Source organism: Sminthopsis crassicaudata, chromosome X (assembly GCF_048593235.1).
Source record: "Sminthopsis crassicaudata isolate SCR6 chromosome X, ASM4859323v1, whole genome shotgun sequence".
NCBI lineage: Eukaryota > Metazoa > Chordata > Mammalia > Dasyuromorphia > Dasyuridae > Sminthopsis > Sminthopsis crassicaudata.
The window spans coordinates 27,781,141-27,788,384 of record NC_133623.1 but is presented as its reverse complement, the minus strand read 5'-3'; positions in this window follow the sequence as shown (position 1 = coordinate 27,788,384).

Below are 7,244 nucleotides of genomic sequence, written 5' to 3'. Positions count from 1 at the left end.
TATTGCTACTTGTTTGTTAATGCATTAAGTTCTGCTTATAAATATTTTAGTGAATATAGGATCTTTTTATCATTGATCTACTTGAGATATATGCCTAATAGTGAGATCTTTGGGTTCAAGGAACAACTGAATCACTTTCTTAGCATAATTCCAAATTGCAGCCAACCAGTCAGTTTTACCCATTCATTGGTGACTTCACCTTTAGGTAATAAAAGATTCAGTCAGGGAATTCTCTTCAAATTCTATTTACATTGTATTGTCTTCAGATTGCATATAGGAAAACCACATTTTTTTTTTTTTTTTTTATCATAGCTTTTTGTTTACAAGATATATGCATGGGTAATTTTCCAGCATTGACAATTGCAAAACCTTTTGTTCCAACTTCTCCCCTCCTTCCCCCTTCCCCCTCCCCCAGATGGCAGGTAGACCAATACATGTTAAATATATTAAAGTATATGTTAAATATGATATATGTATACATATCCATAGTTATTTTGCTACACAAGAAGAATCGGACTTTGAAATAATGTAGAATTAACCTGAGAAGGAATTCAAAAATACAGGTGGACAAAAATAGAGGGACTGGAAATGCTATGTAGTGGTTCATAGTCATCTCCCAGAGTTCTTTCTCTGGGTGTAGCTAAAACCACATCTTTTTATAGTGCAGTTCCCAGGAAGAGAGTGTTAATACTCTCTGTCTCCCCACCACTTACCCCACCTCCTTTCCAACGCTGATATACATCCTTTCAAGTTTGCCCCTGGCCCCATCCCACTTGCACAACTTTATCACTATGGCCAGGGCAAAATACTAAATCTGATTTTATTTTTCACTTTGTATTTCAATTACATGTAAACAAAAAATTTTTAATGTTCATATATATTTTTTTAAATTTTGAGTTCCAAATTCTTTCCCCCTCCTTGAGAAGGCAAGCAATATCACAAGCAAGTCATTGTAAAACATTTCCACTTTTGCTATTCTTTTTTTTAATCAGGATTTTTCATCTGGTAATCTGCACTGCTAAAACAATTTCATTATAGGCCAAAGGAAAGAGAAAGAAAATAGCAAATTACCAACGTTTTTCCACTTTTGCTTTTATGGACAACATTTACATTAGCCATGTTGCAAAAGAAAACACCAAACACAAAATCCAAAAATAATAAAGTAAAAAAAAAATGTGCTTTAAACTGCATTCAGTTTCTTTGGATGCAGATAACATTTTTTATCCCAAATCTATTGGAATTGTCTTGGATCACTATTGCTGAGAAGAGCTAAGCCTGTCATAATTGATCATCATACAGTGTTGTTACCGTGCATAATATTCTCCTGGTTCTGCTTACTTCATTAAGTTCATATAAGCCTTTCCAGGTTTTTCTGCAATCATCCCGTTCATCATTTCTTATAGAACTATTGTATCTGTATTGTATTCCATCAGAATCATATCCCACAACTTGTTCAACCACTCCCCAAATTATGGGCATCCCTTCAATTTCCCAGTTTTTGCTTTCACAGAAAGAACTACTATAAATTTTTTGTACAAATAGGCCCTTTAAAAAAAAATCGTCTTTTTCATTCTTTACCACCTCTTCATCTATTTCTTCCTTCTCCCTTTATTTTTCATTCTCTGCCACCCTTCCACCAATTGCATCTTTTTCCACCTGTTCAACTGTCACCATCTCCGGCTCACCAAATGAGACGAGTCAAAGTGCTTTGCAAACTTTAAAGCACTTAACAAGTGACATGATTGTTGTCCCGTCTCCCTGATTCCTATACATTGAAACCTTTTTCAGCTTTAACCAATCCCTCTCTTCATCTTTCACTTTTCTCTTCCCCTAGCAACCTCAACTTTCTTTCCCCAACCCCCGTTTCCCTTTACTCAGTGGTCTCGTCTTCGCGCAGACCACAGAGTCGCCCAGACCTCCACCGTGTCCTAGAGTGGCAATGGAAAGGTCCGCTCCGCAGCCCGCGACACCACGCGAGACGTTCTCGAGGGCGTAGCGCATGTCTGTCCTTTGCGGCTGCGCTCTAGGTCACCTGCTTCTGCTGAGTGTTTGGCCAAACGGGGGCACTGTTGAAGGGCCGCGAGAGCTCGGCTCCAGGTAGTCCTTCTCTTTGGTCCGAGGGCGGTGCCTGACACCTTCCTCTCTTGGGTCCTAGAGCCGAAGGACGGCCCTCCAACCCCGTGGAAGCCCTCGTGGGCTCCAAATATCAGCAACCCCGTGTGGCTGAGAGTGGGGTCAGAGCCTCCGGTGTCCTCCCGTCCCTGTCCGCACACCTTAGCAGAGTGTAAGAGGGAGAGGAAAGCTGGGAAAAACGGGGGAAAAGACGTGGATGCCGAGCTTTACTACTTTATTAGCTTAGGAATTAGTGTATTTGACGTTTTATGTACGTAATCGCAGACTCCTTTAAGGCACTGTTTGATTTCTGTCTCCATCCCCTGGCACGGTGCCTGCTACTACTTAGTGAGGAAAGCTCCGTTTGCCAGGTCATACTGATGGAGGTGAACTCAGACACTGTCTCCTTTAATCTGTAAAAGAAGGGTGATTGGGGTCTCAAGCTCTCCCCTGGGAAAGGCATATCTTCTCAGACAAGCCCTTCCCAAGTTATGAGGTTTCATTCAATTGGAGATCTTAGTCAAATCACACACACCCCCTCCATTGAAACTGAGATCTTTTTGGGGATGGCTCAGATCCCCTTCAGGGGGTTCCCAGACTCTGTCTGGGAAAAGCCTTCAATTCAATTGGAGATCTCTGCCTGATGGACCTTTATCGATTAGCCCAGACAGCTCCCAGCCCCAGGCCAACATTTTGCCCATACAACCAGGGGTCTGTCAAACACACTTCGGCCAAATTCCTCGTTTGTTATTTGCCCACTAAGAGAGCTCCTTCTTAGTGAACAATAAACTTCCTTTTTCTGCCATTCAGATTTCAGGGTTCAGGAATTCTTTGGGGTTGGACCTGTGGACCAGAGAGGATTCCCCACCTTAATTCTCACACCTCTCCACTACCACTTTATATCGCATCAATAGTATAAGGTGGGGCAAAGATCTGGGATCTAAGAATGTCCACTTTGGATCTGTGAGAGTTCTCTTCCCAAACACGAGTGCAGTCTGTCTATCAGTTAGCAGATGAATCAGCCCGGTGGAGTAGCAGAGACCCAGGTGTGTGGCCAGGCTCCACCATTTAGGACTCCTGTGATTGTGAGCAAGACCCTTCCTCTCCTTGGGCCTTAGATTCCTCCTCGGTAAAACAAGCAGTCTGACCATTTGGTCTCCAAACCCTTTAAATCTATAAGCCTATGATCCCAGGTCTTAAGCCTCAGAAAAATAAAATGACTAATGATTAGGATCACACAAAAGTGTGGGTGAGACTAGAACACAAGTCTTCTTGTCTTAAAGTCCAGCATACCACTATCAAAATATTTCCTTTTGTGTCTGTTCTGTTTAAAAGCCACCACATAATTCAGGCATATTGGGAGATGGTCCTGGACTAGGGAACAGAAATCTTTCTGTACATATGAAACATTATGAAGGGAGAGTATGAGAAATAAGAAGAAAATGAACTCTTTTATTTAAACCATTTTCTATATGAATTATGTAAAAGTCACTTAGCATCCTATAAAAACTTTCTAGAAGTGGGCAGCTTTTTTCTACCAAGATCTGACACTGCAGGAGAAAAATTAAGGGCCACACAGAAGTTAAAAAAAAAAAAAAAAAAAAAAAACAGCTTAATTTCTTTTTTCAAGAAACACATAGGTTGAGAAACTACTAGACTCACATGTTTTCAGACTTCTTCAATGTTTTATTGCTGCCTTTGCCTTCCAATTATCTTGCACTCCCATTTTGTTTGAAAAATTTATTTCTCTTGTGAAATTAACAAACACTATAAAGTGGGCATTTCCATATATGTAGCAGAACTGAAAAAGAAGATTGCAGAGCTCTATTATGTACAAGTTTGCTTTTCTTTTTAAGTATGTAAGTAAATATTTAACCTGTAGCTTTCAAAGTTTTCCTGCTTCTCCATGAAGCTTTCTGGCTTTGCTTCTGTTTACTGAAATTTCAACATTGACCCTTGCAAAACCTTGTGTTTCAATTTCCTCCCCTTTCCCTCTACCCCTTCCCCCAGATGGCATATAATCCAATCAATATATGTTAAACATAGTAGAAATATATGTTAAATTCAATATATGCATATATATTTATACAATTATCTTGCTGCACAAGAAAAATCAAATCAAAAAGGGAAAAAATGAGAGAAAATAAAATGCAAGCAAACAACAACATAAAGAGAGAAAATGTTATGTTATGATCCACACTCAGTTGCCATAGTCCTCTCACTGGATGCAGCTGGCTTTCTTCATCACAAGATCATTGAACTGGCCTGAATCATCTCACTGTTGAAAAGAGCCATGGAAATGACTTTTTTCTTATAGATTTCTTGGATGTGAGACTTTTTTTCAGAAGAACCTGCAAAGATTTTCCCCCCAGTAATCTGTTTTCCTTCTAATTTTAACTGCATTAGTTTTATTTATTTATCTGGGTCTTAGAGTTTATTGAACACCTTGCTAATGACTCCCATTATCTTCTTAAATACTGGGTCACTACAAGAAGCAAGTAATCTCTTGGAGGGCAGACATTTTGTTCCATTTAATCTGTGTATCTTTGGCTCTTAATACTTTGCCTTGTACATAATAGACTCCTAATAAATGCTTTTTGAACTCAGTTGAATGAGGCTAATTCCTATTCCACATGGCATTCCTAAAAATATTGGGAGAAAATTGTCACATCTCCCTTAAAACTTCTTCAGACTTAGCACCCCTGATTTTTTCAACCATTATTTCTGTGATATGCTTTCTAGTCCTTTCAACGTTCTAGTTGCTTTCTTTTGATTATGCTTCAGTTTCAAAAATCAGTTTATTAGGAAAATGTGGTCCCTAGAATTGAAATGAATCCTCCTCCGATGGGCTGTGACCAGGGTGGAATAGTGTAGGATTGCTGCTTCCCCTCTCCTTGACCTATCTACTAATGCAACCTAAAATAAAACAAGTTTTTTTTCCCCCCAGTCTTTTCAACATTGTTGAGCTTCCAGTCCAGTAAAGCCCATAGGTTACTTTCACTCCTACTATTGATAAGCAAGATCTTTCCCATCCCATGCTTTGCAGCTAGATTTTTTTTTTTAAACAAGATGACTTTGTGTGTGTGTAGTCTATGATTTCATCTGTACAGGGGCTTCCTGGGTGAGAAAATTCATTCTGCCAAAGCAGATCTTGGGCTGGTCTGCAATTTATAATCTTATAGAATTGCTTGGGGAACTGAGAGGGTAAGGGACTTACCAAAAGTCACAAGGCACCTTGTGTCAGAACCTTGACCTGATCCTTTTGACTATGAGGCTAGCTCCACTATATCAAGCCTCTCAAATCATCCTTTATCCGTATTAAATAAAATGAAAAAAAATTTTTTTAAAGTTGGTCTTTTTAACAAGCCTTTCAGAATTTTGTTTTTGAATCAGTATTTTATCATGATTTGAAACAGGTACTTCCTATCTTTTTCCTAGTTTCCTCTTGTTTAAAAGTGCCTCAATCCTTGGGTGGATGGTTTATACTGCCATGTTCCCACTTCAACATCCATCCTTCAATGATCATCTCATATTCTGTCACTATTTCCTGCCTTGCAAGAGTTGAAGAAAGTGGCTCCAGACATACCTTAAGAATTGGAAAGTTGCTCAGTAATTGTTTATTTGATAGTTTTGAAGGCATTTTGTGGTAAATATATGCATTTTGAAAACATATTTATTGCATACTACCCTTGGTGTTCCTCTTTCCATGATCATTATTCAAAATCATCCTTATTTGTTAGCATATAAAATATAAATTATATTTATATGTATATAAATTTTTCCTCAATATTCTTATCACTCTATTTACTCTATCATTCCTCTGCTTTAGTACTACCTACTACTTTGCTTCTTTCATTCCTTAACATATAGACACACACTACACACACACACACACACACACACACACACACACACATATATTCTCTGTCCTCCATTAATTTAACAAACATTTATTGAGCATCTTCCATGGCAGAGTACTATGAGAGGCAATCCTCCATGTTACAAATAAGTTTCCTCCCCCTTTAGCATTGATATGGAATAGTGTATATTTAAAGGCACACACTATGAGAAGGGGAAAAGGTAAGAATTTTATAGCCAATTGAAATTTGAGAACTTTACAAACTTGGACCTCCATGATGGGTAAATCTAAAGAAAGGCAAGGAAAGGGCATGATTTCAAACTAATTTAGAAAAATTCAGGTCTGTATCACTAAAAGGCAACAAAACATTGGTCCTATAATATTGGTTTTAGAAACACATTCCCCAAAGAGAAAAAAACAAAAAAACAAACAAACAAAAAAAAAAAACAAAAAACAACAACAACAAAAAAAAACTTTGTGCATACCTTTTCTGAATTAATAATGACATTTAAAAATGTATTCTTTCTTTCTTCTGCAATCTTTTTGGTTAGGAACCATAGTTGCAGAGGCCACACTGAAGAAGTGGAGATTAATGAGATTGAGGGAACAAAGGATTAAGTTTTGCAGATGCAAAAGCCTTTCCCAGCAAACGTTTAAATCTTTTAAAACTTTTTCTGAGTCTGTTTGCATTCTTATTAAGAGTTGCTAAATTGGTAGGTAAGAAAGGAGAAGGGAAGGAGGGATGGGGATAAAGAGGAAAGGCAGAAGGCAAAACGTACTGATTGGGGGTCAGTAGTGGTTGGATTATCCTTCACCTGTCAGGAAACATTTGGCTAAAAAACAAAGGCCCATGGATCTTCAACTCACTGATCACTCTGAGCTCTCCTCTTTTCCCCTTTTCACCACTCACTTTATCCAAACGGATTAACAAGCAGGAAAAGGACTGAGATCTGTGGGTTTGTCAGTTAAATAACTACCAATGTAGAGTGGTGGGGAAAGGTGTCCTGGTGCTAAGTAGTTAAGGAGTTAATGGAGTCTGCCAAATGTGATATTTGGTAAGGGAGAATCAGAAACAGTGATCACCCCAACCCACCCTCCTGGAAGAATGGGAGATCCAATCAAATAGGAGTCCAAAGTTTGAGAAAGACACCCTTCTTGGAAGCTGGGTGCTAAGAGCTAAGATCGTTTTCAGAGTGCAAGGGAAAAATAACGGTTTGGGGAAGGAAATAAAGATTTATAGAGCACCTATGTGCCAGGAACTGTGCTAAGCACT